This window comes from Capricornis sumatraensis, chromosome X, assembly GCF_032405125.1.
Source record: "Capricornis sumatraensis isolate serow.1 chromosome X, serow.2, whole genome shotgun sequence".
NCBI classification, from domain to species: Eukaryota; Metazoa; Chordata; class Mammalia; order Artiodactyla; family Bovidae; genus Capricornis; species Capricornis sumatraensis.
Genome location: NC_091092.1, coordinates 86384992 through 86397816, shown reverse-complemented (window position 1 = coordinate 86397816; position 12825 = coordinate 86384992).

Genomic DNA, 12825 nt, shown 5'->3' with positions numbered 1-12825 from the left:
ACAATTGCACTCATTTCGCATGCTAGCAAAGTAATGCTCAAAATTCTCCAAGCCAGGCTTCAACAGTACATGAACCAAGAACTTCCAGATGTTCAAAGTGGATTTAGAAAAGGCAGAAGAATCAGAGATCAAATTGCCAATATCCATTGGATCATAGAAAAAGCAAGAGAATTCCAGAAAAAAAAAATCTGCTTCATTGATTACACTAAAGCCTTTGACTATGTAGATCACAACAAACTGTGGAAAATTCTTAAAGAGATGGGAATATCAGACCACCTTACCTGCCTCCTGAGAAATCTGTATGCAGGTCAAGAAGCAACAGTTAGAACGGGACATGGAACAACAGATTGGTTCCAAATTGGGAAAGGAGTGCATCGAGGCTGTGTATTGTCACCCTGCTTATTTAACTTATATGCAGAGAACATCATGTGATATGCCAGGCAGGAAAGCACAAGCTGGAGTCAAGATTGCTGGGAGAAATATCAATAACCTCAGATATGCAGATGAAACCACCCTAATGGAAGAAAGCTAAAAGGAACTAAAGAGCTTCTTGATGAAGGTGAAAGAGGAGAGCCAAAACGCTGGCTTAAAACTCTACATTCAAAAACCTAGGATCATGGCATCTGGTCCTGTCATGTCATGGCAAATAGATGGGAAACAATAGAAACAGTGACAGACTTTATTTTGGGAGACTCCAAAATCACTGTAGATGGTGACTGCAGCCATGAAATTAAAAGACGCTTGTTCCTTGGAAGAAAAACTGACAAACCTAGAGACAGCATATTAAAAAGCAAAGACATTACTTTGCCTGCAAAGGTCCATCTAGTCAAAGCTATGGTTTTTCCAGTAGTCATGTATGGATGTGAGAGTTGGACCATAAAGAAAGCTGAGCACCGAGGAATTGATGCCTTCAAACTGTGTTGGAGAAGACCCTTGAGAGCCCTTGCACAGCACAGAGATCAAACCATTTGATTCTAAAGGAAATCAGCCCTGAATATTCATTGGAAGGACTGATGCTGAAGCTGAAACTCCAGTCACTTTGGCCACCTGATGCGAAGAACTGACTCATCGGAAAAGACCCTGATGCTGGGAAAGATTGAAGGCAGGAGGAGAAGGGGACGATAGAGACAAGACGGTTGGATGGCATCACCAAGTCCTGGACGTGAGCTTGAGTAAGCTCCGGGAGATGGTGAAGGACAGGGAGGCCTGGCGTGCTACAGTCCTTGGGGTCACAAAGAGTCGGACACGACTAAGTGACTGAACAACAACAACATCCCCATATACAAGTGCAAAGTAAATAAGTCATTAATCTGGATCAACCAGACTACTAATAGGTACTAATAGCAATGTAAACAGTCCCCTCCTTGCTTTTTCCAGAAGAGGAGTATAATGCAGAGATTTTAAAGCCATATTTGGCCCAGTAATGCAGACTGTCATAAGTAGAGGCAACCACCAATTGTGGCTTCTCAGCAGCTGCTTTGACATGGAAAGACAGAGAAAGATCAGAGTGGGATTCTAAGAAAGGGTTAATAATAAGCACCACACTGGGTTATGGCCCTTGGCAGCTAGAGTGACCTGGGATACTCCAGGGGCTGGAGAAATGGTGAAGGGATCAAGGGGAAAGTGAGACTACTCAAGTCACCTGCTTACCCAGTCTGAATCTTGTATTCCGAGGCAATTCCAGACAAGTAACTGATTTAAACAGGCTGTTGGGACTTCCCTAGTGGTCTAGTGGTTAACAATCTGCCTGCCAATGTGTAGGACATAGGTTCAATCCCTGGTCCAGGAAGATCCCCATGCCGTGCAGCAACTAAGCCCACGCACCACAACTACTGAAGCCCTGTGCTCCAAAACAAGAGAGAAACCACTGCAATGAGAAGACCACGCATCACAACAAAGAGGAGCCCCTGCTCACTGCAACTAGAGAAAGCCCACGCTCAGAAACAAAGACCCAACATAACTGATAAATAAATAAATATTTTTTAAACAGGCTGTTTATCCAGTCTGCCTTTGTCTTGGAGAAATTGGCTTCAGACAAATGACACCATTCTGATTAAAACAAATAGAAATCATTCAGAAATCTTGACAAAGATTGAAAAGACAATCAACTGAATACTGAAGACGGTATTGAATTGAATACTAGAGCCCTACTGACACAGTCAGTGAGAGTTATCTGGAAGACTACTTTTCTCTATGGGTTGTCAATCAGATCAAGTGTGAAGTTCATTTATCCTCCTACAGTGTTGGTGGGAATGTAAATTGGTGCAGCCACTATGGAAAACAGTATGGAGGTTCCTCAACAAACTAAACATAGAACTACCACATGATCCATTAATCCCACTCTTGGGCATATATCTGGAGGAAACTATAATTCAAAAAAATACATAGACCCCTATGTTCACAGTGGCACAATTCACAATAGCCAAGATATGGAAACAACCTAAATGTCCATTGACAGAAGAATGGATAAAGAAGATATGGTATGTATATACAGTGAAATACTACTCAGCCATAAAAACCAACAAAATAATGCCATTTGCAATAACATGGATGCAACTAGAAGTCAGTCAGAAAGAGAAAGACAAATACCATATGATATCACTTATATATAAAATCTTTTAAAAATATGACACTAATGAACCAATCTACAAAACAGAAACAGACTCACAAACACAGAGAACATACTTGTGGTTGCCAAGACAGAGGGGGTTGGGGGAAGAATGGAGTGAGATTGGAGTTAGGTGTAAGCTATTATATATAAAATGAATCAACAACAAGGTTCCACTGTATAGCCCAGGGAACTATATTCAATGGTGGTAGTGGTTTAGTTGCTAAGTCGTCTGACTCTTTGTAAGCCCAGGGACTGTAACCCATCACACTCCCCCATTCATGGGATTTCCCAGGCAAGAATACTGAAGTGGGTGCCATTTCCTTCTCCAGGGGATCTTTTTGAACTAGGGATCAAACCCGCATCTCCTGCTTGGCAGGCAGATACTTTACCAATGAGCCACCTTGGAAGTCCCAATACAAAATAAGAGTTAAAAAAATAGCTAAGTTTTTTTTTTTTAAGAGTGAGGTTCATTTCTGTATGCTTGTATTCATTTTTAGAGCTTGTTTTTCCTCCCATACTATCACAGTTCTACTTTTTGACTATGTAGCTTTCCCCACTTTAATATGCATCAGAAGAGAAAATCTTGGAAATATATGCAGCAAACACAAATGTGTGTTGTTGCCTTTAGATAAAGATTTCTGTTGTGTTTTAAAATTAAATTGCAGTACGGTTTCAAGATAAACCTGGTTTGAGGCTTACTGTATTTCTGGAATTAACAGCAAAAACAAAACCCACATGGGAAAACATTTCACTGCCAAAGCACCAACTGCTGCAAAGTGGGTTCTCTAAGCAGCCCTGCTCTGTGGTCCTGGGCTCATGGGCCCTCCACCAGGGCAGGATTTTGTGAAATTTCCCTAAATCTCAAATCCGACGATGCAATTTTAGCAATGGAGAGAATGAATGATGAGTGCAAGGAGGTAAAATAAAGGTGCCCGCTGGACTTGTGACTGGCTTAGGGGAAAATGGGGAATAAGAGACTGCAGTTGTTCACTCGAGGTCAACCCCCATCACCCTGCACTCAAAGATACAGTTTTAAATTGTGCTACAGGAGAAGCTTCACCACCTTTGACAAGTGAAGAAACTGGCAAGCAGACAAGATTTGAACGCGCCCGCTATCCGGAAAGCCCCGCCTCCACAGCCCAGAACTCTGCCCAAGCAACCACCGCGCCTGCGCCAAATCAGCAACCAATTGGAGTTTGGCGCTCGCCGCGGGGCGGGGGCCCTATGCGCTCAGAAAAAGCTCCGGATTGGTAAAAACCCGCATTGACCAATCAGATCCCAAAAAGAGCTTTGAAACCCGCCCCGCGCCCCCCTCAGTTCACTTCAATCGCCCAGTCGTGTCCGGCTCTTGCTCCCCGGTGGACTGCAGCATGCCAGGCCTCCCTGTCCATCACCAACTCCTGGAGTTTACTCAAACTCATGTCCATTGAGTCGGTGATGCCATCCAACCATCTCATCCTCTGTCTTCCCCTTCTCCTCCCGCCTTCAATCTTTCCCAGCATCAGGGTCTTTTCAAATGCCTCTCCGTAGATCCAATCTCTCTCCATCATGTTCAAACCACTGATTCAAAGGTAAAACACTTGAAGGGGGGAGACCGAGAAGCTGCGAGGGAAGCCTCGCAATGTGAAAGTCTCGGTCCAATAGAGGGTGTCTGCCAGGGACTCGGATAGGAATAGGGAAGATGGGTACGGTGTGCGGACGGTCAAGGTACATTCCTGCCTCCATCCGGAGCTTCTGTGGAAACCCCCTACCTGGGGGTGGTAGCGGCCCTTAGTGTCCTTCGCAGTGGTTTGTTCCAAAATAGATGCCACCTACCCAGTGATACCTCTCAGAACTGACTATTTCGTCTGTGCCTCACGCAGTGGTATAACCTGAGTGCGTGCGTGTGTGCTCAGTCGTGTCTGACTCATTGTGATCCCATGTACTGCAGCCCGCCAGGCGCCTCTGCCCATGGAATTTCCCAGGCAAGAATACTGGAGTGGGTTGTCATTTTCTCCTCCAGGGAATCTTCCTAACTCTGGGATGGAACCCGCATCTCTTGTGTCTCCTGCATTAGCAGGCAAATGCCTCACCTGAGGCTCGCTTCCCTCATAGCTCAGTTGGTAAAGAATCCGCCTGCAATGTAGGAGACCCCGGTTCGATCCTTAGGTTGAGAAGATCCTCCGGAGAAGGGAAAGGCTACCCACTTCACTATTCTGGTACTGGCCTGGAGAATTCCATGGACTGTCTAGAGTCGGACACGACTGAGCGACTTTCACTTTAACTTACCTGAGGGTACTGGTCTCTTTACAACTTCTCATCCCTGCGTCCGGTACGCCCTCTAGTGGTGTGATGAAGGAGGTTTCCACACAGATGCCCTGTGAACTGTTCCTTCCTTAGCCTCCTTCCACCCACTCCCTGGATCCTTCCATCCCTGCCTCTAACCCATGTCCCCAAATGGACCGTCCCAGGCCCTGACCCTAAAGGCCTTGCAGAAAGCGAAGGCAAAGGAGTACACCCATCCTCCTTAAAGCTGCTGCCCTGGAAGTAGGCTGAGGATGTCAGTAATTTGGATAGCAGTGTGGCAGCATCTGTTTTAAAATAAAAACTGGAAATATCCTCCACTGTAATGTCAACTCCACGAAAGTAAGAACATGTGGCTTTTTAGTTCCTCGAGTCTCCCCAACACCTTGAGCACTATCTGGCACAAAGTAGGCACTCAGGTTGTTGACTGACTGACCCCTTTGACTAAGTAGTTCACTTCTAAGACTGCTGAAGAAACACACACATGTGCACATAGCTGTGTGCACAAGGCTGATAAAGGGAACTAAGGGAGAGGGTGGGGTAGACCCTAAATAACCATTTATAGCCAATAGCTTACAGAGTAAAATTAATGACTAGGGTTCATGTTATACCACACAGCACCTGCTGGGTATGATACAAAATGAATGGGACCTGTGTGTGCCTACAGGAACAAGGGGTAGTGCCTTCTCCAGAACACGCCGTTAACAAAGAACAGCAAGTGGAATACATGTGTTGCAGAGAAAAGTGTCTGACCCCATGAGGCTAGTGTGCCCGATCGCTGGAGGAGGAACAGGGACCAGGCTTTGTTCATCACAGGGCTTTCTCAGAAGCGGGGCTTGGGGAGGGCTGGCTTAGGAGCCTGGGAGTGAGCCATTCTGAATGTCATTCGTTTATTCACAAATGCAGTGGGCTGCCAGTAATCTTTAGGACTTGGATGAAGCAAGAAGCTTGTCCAGACTGACAATGGAAGGACAGGAATCCCCAGATCCTAACTGTCTCTGGGTAGTCAGGCCCCTGGAGTGACCTTCAACAGGGCCCAGAATAAGGCCCTAATACCCAATTGAGCCCTTGCATTGCAGTGAAAGGGGGTTCCATGTTGCTTCGGGAAGGGACCTTTGGGAGCCACCCGGAAATCTTGGAGCCACTGTAACAGGAGTGTGGTCCATCCGGCTAAGGAATGGAGACTTAGCCCTAGGACTAAGGCTAGGGCTTTCTTAAAGTGACATGAACACTTTAAGAAAGATGTAACAAAATAGGCACAATAAACTTGGGAGAATAGTGCTGTTATCACCTCCACTTTACATGTGAGAAGACCTTTATGCCTTCTTCCCCTGTGTCCCTTCTTGAACTTCCAGGGGCTGCACTTCTAATTCAATGTTTTAAAAGGGTTTCATTAGCAAGCACTTATGAAATAGTTACTGTATACCAGAAAGTCTTTGAAATTCTTCTGAAATATTAACTCACATAATACTTCTCACAACAACCTAATGAGGTCGGAAGTTTTGTTTTCCCCTTTTTTACAAATGAAGCACCTGGGAAACAGGCTTAGAAACCTGCCAGAGGTCACACAGCTGGGAAATCAAGGAGCCAGAATTTGAACCAAAGCCACTGGATCTAGAGTTCCATCCTTGTAACCACATACCGCAGTGCCTTATCATTTTCTTTTTGTGCTTGTGTGTGTGAGAAAGAGAGAGAGAGAGCACGTGTGAGCCTCCTTCACCAGACTATGTGACTCCTGAGGGTTTGCATGATGCCTATGGGGCTGCCGGATTCCCAGCAGCCAGGATGTACTTGACATTGTGTGGGCATCCCTCAGCAGATGCTGACTTAATGGGTTAACCCCTCCCCCTTCCATCCTGGAGCAGGCAGCTGGAGTGCCCTCAGTGTGGGCATCTAGGGCAGTGAGCTTCTGTGCACCTCACCCCAGGAAGATCCTTCTGGGCAGCTGGGAGTGGCCAAAGGGCCATGAGCCCATTCTGACTAGTACAGTTGTCTCAAATTTTCTGTAAGATTGAATCATTTTTTTGTTTTAAATGAAATGGAAAAGGCTATATCACTACACAAAATGAGAAGCAATGTATTACCACAGAAGGTAACTGTAAAAATAAACAATGAAAAACACCATATCTTATTATTCTAAATGCCTTTTTAAAAATATTTCAACATATCAGAAATCAAGAATGCATCTTACCGTCACTGAGATGAGAAGGCTGTGGGGCACAGTTTAATTCACCACACACTTTCTTTCTCGTGTGTTAGTCTGTGTTGGTCGCTCAGTCATGTCCGACTCTTTGCAAACCCATGGAAGTCCACCAGATTCCTCTATCCATGGAATTCTCCAGGCAAGAATACTGGTTATTTAAAATAATGATGTAACACACTGTCTATAGCATCTGAGATTTAATGAGCTATGGTTAAAAAACATTCCAAAACTTTAAATTTTAAATTTAAATAATAATTTTGTTTTCAGTAATCATTGATCTGTCTGATTTGTAGTGTTCTAAGCGCTTCTTTTTCCCAACTTTAGTGAGATATAATTGTTATATTCCATTGTATAAGTTTCAGGTGTCCAACATAATGATTTGATATGTGCATATATGATCACCACAATCAGTTTAGTTAACATCCATCACTTCACATAGTTACAATTTGTTTTCTTGTGATCATAACTTTTAAGATCTATTCTCTTAGTGACTTTCAAATACACAGTACAGTATTGTTAGCTATAGATAGTCACCATGCTGTACACTGGATCCCCAGGGTTTATGTATCTTATAACTGGTAGTTTGTACCTTCTGACTCAACCATTCCCCAGCCCCCACCCCACCCACTCTACCCTCACCCTTACCTCTGACAACCACCAATCTGTGTCTGTTTCTATTCATTTGTTTTTTAGATTCCACCTATTTAAAAATGAGATTATTCAGTCTTTGCCTTTCTCTGTCTGACTTATTTCACTTAGCATAATGCACTCCAAGGTCATCCATGTTGTTGCAAATGGCAAAATCTCATTCTTTTTTATGGCTGATCCCAAGAATCTGTTAAGTGCCACCTCACTTCATCCTCACTAGGGCCCTTGAAGAAAACCCTGTCTCCCCTGTCAGTGAAGACATTCAGGCCCAGAGAAGGCACTTAACAGGCTCCGTTGTCCAGCTCCAGCGGCACAGAGCCTGGACGGGCGCCAAAGCCCATGAGGACAGCAGTTGGGGCCATCCTCCCATTCGCACTGCCCCGGGTCCTCCCAGGGCTCTTCCCTGTCCTCACAGACCCAGCCCTGCCCTGTGTCATCCCACCTCCCGCGGGACACTGAGCCCAGCTCCTCTCAGAGACCCCCTCCCTTTCCCCCCAGCCCTGAGGGAAGTGCCTTGGACGCCTGGTCTGGGTCTGGATTTTCTCTGGATCCTGGAGAGATTTTCAGTTCAGCCCTCACCAGGACTTTATGACAGACCCCTGTGTGTGGGCAGGAGAGAGGTGGCCTGCAGAATGTAGGGAGGAGGCAGGGTCCTGAGGGGAGCCTCTGAGGCAGCACAGGTGCTGGGTGAGAGGCCACAAATGGGCTGAGAGTGTAATTGAGGCCTGGGAGTAGGGCTGGGGGAGGGGCTAAAGAGGCCCCTGGGTGGGATGGGAGGCCTGATGGCAGGCAAACAGAGGTTTAGGAACAGATGTGTTGAAGTGTCCTTAAGTCCTGGTCTAGATCCCTGCACCGACCGCCCTCCAGATGCCCGCAGGAGAGGTCATTCTCCCTGGCTGCCTCCCCCTCATTCTCAACAACGAAGCCATTTTAATGGGGGACGGGGCTGCAGAGCTTTGTGTAAGGCATGCCCCACGTGTGCTGAGGATCATCATCCCCTGAGTTTTATAGATACATAACCGCATAATTCTGTAGATTAAGCCACAAGTATAGCATACCATGCTCTTCATGTGTAAGAGACAGACAGAGACATAGAGAATCAGAGAGTCAGAGACACAGAGAAAGGTGGAACCAAATAGCTTCTCTGTAGATTCATAAAAGGTAGTGATTTAGCCACTGCCTGCAGGCATGCTAAGTCGCTTCAGTCACAGCCGACTCTTTTGCACCCTCATGGACTGTAGCCTGCCAGGTTTCTTTGTCCAAGGGATTCTCCAAGCAAGAATACTGGAATGGGTTGTCATGCCCTCCTCTAGAGGGTCTTCCGGACCTAGAGACTGAACCCACATCTCTTAGTCTCCTGCAATGGCAGGTGGGTTCTTTACCACTAGTGCTACCTGGGAAGCCCTGATCTGGCCACTAGCAAACCCTAAAATTCACCCTAAAATTCTAGGTCCATTAACGATCCATTCTCAGGAGGCCTCCCCTGACCTCTGGTGGTCATAGTCATAACTTGAGGCAGTGGCTAAGGGCACAGGCTGTGGAGAAAGCTGGTGTTCTAACCCTGGCTCCTCCACTATTCCTGTCTGCATGACACTGGGCAGATCATAGAACTTTGCTGGGCCTCAGACTCTCACTTGTAAAATAGAGACAGTGGCAGGTATTATTCATGGAAAGCACTGGCACATGGCAAGCCCAGTGCAAACAATGACTCTTAAGATCAACATTGTCACTATTATTATTCCTAGGGCCATCTACTGTTGCTGTATTTTTCTCCTTTGTGGGATGGGGACCTGGCTACTCTCAGAGGTAAGCCCCATCTCTCTACCTCTACGGACCCATCTGGAGACAGTGACAGTCACCATAAGGGCTTGGGGATGGGAAAGGAGGGTGTGATACACAGAATAATGGCCCCCCGCAAAGATGTCCACATTCTAATTCCCAGAACCTATGAATGTGTCACCTTACATGACAAAAGGGACTTGGCAGGTGTGATTAAGTTAAGAATCTTAAACTGGGGAAGATTATCCTGGATTATCTGGGTGGCCCCTACGTAATCACACAGATCCTTATATATGAAAGAAGGAGGCAGGAGAATCAATGTCCATATGACCAAATGCTGACTCATAACAAAATCTTAACAAATTTAAAAGAACTGAAACAATGCGCAGTATGTTCTTTGGCTGTGAAAGTGAAGTGAAAGTGAAGTCGCTCAGTCGTGTCTGACTCTTTGCGACCTCATGGACTGTAGCCTATCAGGCTCCTCTGTTCATGGGATTTTCCAGGCAAGAGTGCTGGAGTGGATTGCCATTTCCTTCTCTAGGGGATCTTCCCAACCCAGGAATCGAACCTGGGTCTCCCGCATTGCAGGCAGATGCCTTACCGTCTGAGCCACCAGGGAAGCTAAACTAGAAATCAATGACAAAAATATCTGGTAAATTTCCAAAGGTTTGAAAATTAAAGACATATAAATAATCCATGGGTACCTCAAAGCAAATTAGAAAATATTTTTAATTAAATGACAATGAAAACACAACATAATAGAATTTGTGGTATGCACCTAAAGCAATGCTTAGAGGAAAAATTATGACATTAAATGCTTATGTTAGAAAAGACAGTTATAGGAGAGGAAAAAGTTTCTCTTGACCCTCTTAGGGGGAAGATTAGCTCATTGATGGGAGGCTTTGATGAGGTTCCAGACATGTTACTTCCAAATACGGCACCTTGGATTTTGAATACTTTAAGCTGAAGGACTCTGAGAAAACAGCAGAAGTAAGGAAGTAACTCTGACCTTCCCCTAACCCTTCTCAGATTCCCCTGGCTGGGTCTGAAAATTAAAATGACAAAGACATTCACAGGAGAAAAGTATGCAAATTTATTTAATATGAATTTTACATGACATGGGAGCCTTCATAAGGAAATGAAGACCTGAGGAAACAGACCTGAGTAGTTTTATTCTAGGTCTGATGAAGCGAAGACAGAAATATGATAGGATCAGAGAGCATGTGATAAGTGTAGTAAACTGGGGAAAGTTAGCAAGACCTGTTTGTTCAGATGCTCCCTTCTTGTGGGTATAGGGAAGGAACTTCTTATATGAGGGTATATGATCTGTTTCAGGGAAGAAGGGCAGTGGGGAGGTCAGGGTTATTTCCATACTTCTGCTGTTTTCTCAAAGTCCTTCAGCTTAAAGTATTCAATATGGCAAGATGCCATATTTGGAAGTAGCATGTCGTGAACCTCATTAAAGCCTCCCATCAATGATCTAAGCTTCCACCTCATGAAATTAGAAATAGGCAAACTTAAGCCAAGGTGACGTAAGGCAATAATACAGAAAATGAATCAAGAAAACAGAATAATAAGAGGGAAAAAATCAAGGAGGGACTTCCCTGGTGGCACAGTGGATAGGAATCTACCTGCCAATGAAGGAGACACGAGTTCCATCCCTGGTCCAAAATTCCACAAGCTGAGGAGCAACTAAGCCCATGCACCATAACTACTGAGCCCTCGCCTGAGCCCTCGCCCCACAACTACCAAGCCCACAGGCTGCAGCTACTAAAGCCCACGCACCCAGAGCCTGTGCTCTGCAACGAGAAGCCACCGCAACCAGACGGCGCACTGCCACAAAGAGCAGCCCTGATGGCCGCAGCTAGAGAGAGCCCTCCCAAAGCAACGAAGACCCAGCACATCCAAAACTAAATAAATAAAAGAAATGCAGATTCCTGGCCTCTTCCCATCCTAGACCTGTGAATCAGAGATTCAAAAAAAAAAAAGAAGAAAGAAAAAAACTGCCTGCCAACGCCAGGGAAACATAGTCTTCAATCTCTGGTCTGGGAAGATTCCACAAGCAACTAAGCCCATGAGCCACAACTACCATGAGCCCTTGTGCTGTAACTCCTGAACCCCATGCACCCTAGAGCCCGTGCTCCATAAGAAAAGCCACCGCAATGAGAAGCCCTCACACTGCAACGAAGAGTAGACCTCGCTCACCACAGCTAGAGAAAGTCTGTGCACAGCAATGGAGACCCAGCACAGCCAAAAATAAATAAATAAATAATCTTTAAAAAACTGGTTCCTTGGAAAGATCAATGAAATTGATAGAATTCTAGCCAGACTGACCTAAAACACAAACAAACAAAAATCAAAGAGAAGACAAATTACCAATATCAGGAGTGAAAGAGAGACAGAGGGGGAAATGGGAAGTTCATGTGTAATGGGTACAGGGTTTCAGTTTTGCGAAATGAAGACTTCTGGAGATGGATGATAGTGATTGTTCACAGTAATGTAAATGTACTTAATGCCACAGAACTGTACACTTAAAAGTGGTCTAAAGGGCAAAATTTGTGTTACTGTATCTTTAAATGCAGTTTTAAAATAAATAATTGTTTAAATGAAGCAATGGTTGTTACCAGGACCCCAAAGCAGAATGTTGCGTGCAGGAGGGGGAAGCTACTTATCCACAACTGCTACAAATGCTTGTCCTGCAGCTATTGGAATTCCAGGTGCCCATGACCCTGACCGACCTGAACTGAGCATCCTGGAGGGGCTGATGCCTCTTAGGGGGAATTCATCCCCTGATCCTCAGCCTCACGATGCCCAGCAGACATACCTGGTGATCTCCGGTCATCCTAAAGCCTTTGTTCCTGTGACATAGACAAGTCTGTGCAACTCTAAGCCTTACCCGGGACCTAGATAAGTATCTCTTCTCCAAGGTGCCCTGGCTGAGGGGGGTTGACACCAGTCTTCAGCAAGGCTTCTGACCCAGATACACAGCTCCTGACAAATGTCTGTGATCCAAAGCCAGAGCAATAAAAAGATTTCCAAACACTTTTAATGGGTAGACTTGAGTCAAAACAGACCAGACGTCAAGGATTTATCTTCTTCCATAAAAATAAAACCTCCCTACATCCCCTCATACCCTGCATCTTCTGTCCTTTGAGTGCCTCTTCACCTATATTTCTGAATCAGACAGTTATTGGGTGACTTGGGGGGAAGAGCAAGCATCAGCCAGTTTTCCCTGGCTTTTGGCTCATTGAAAATACTCCAAAGTTAATACAGCTTAAGAACTTCTGCTCCCATGGGCCAT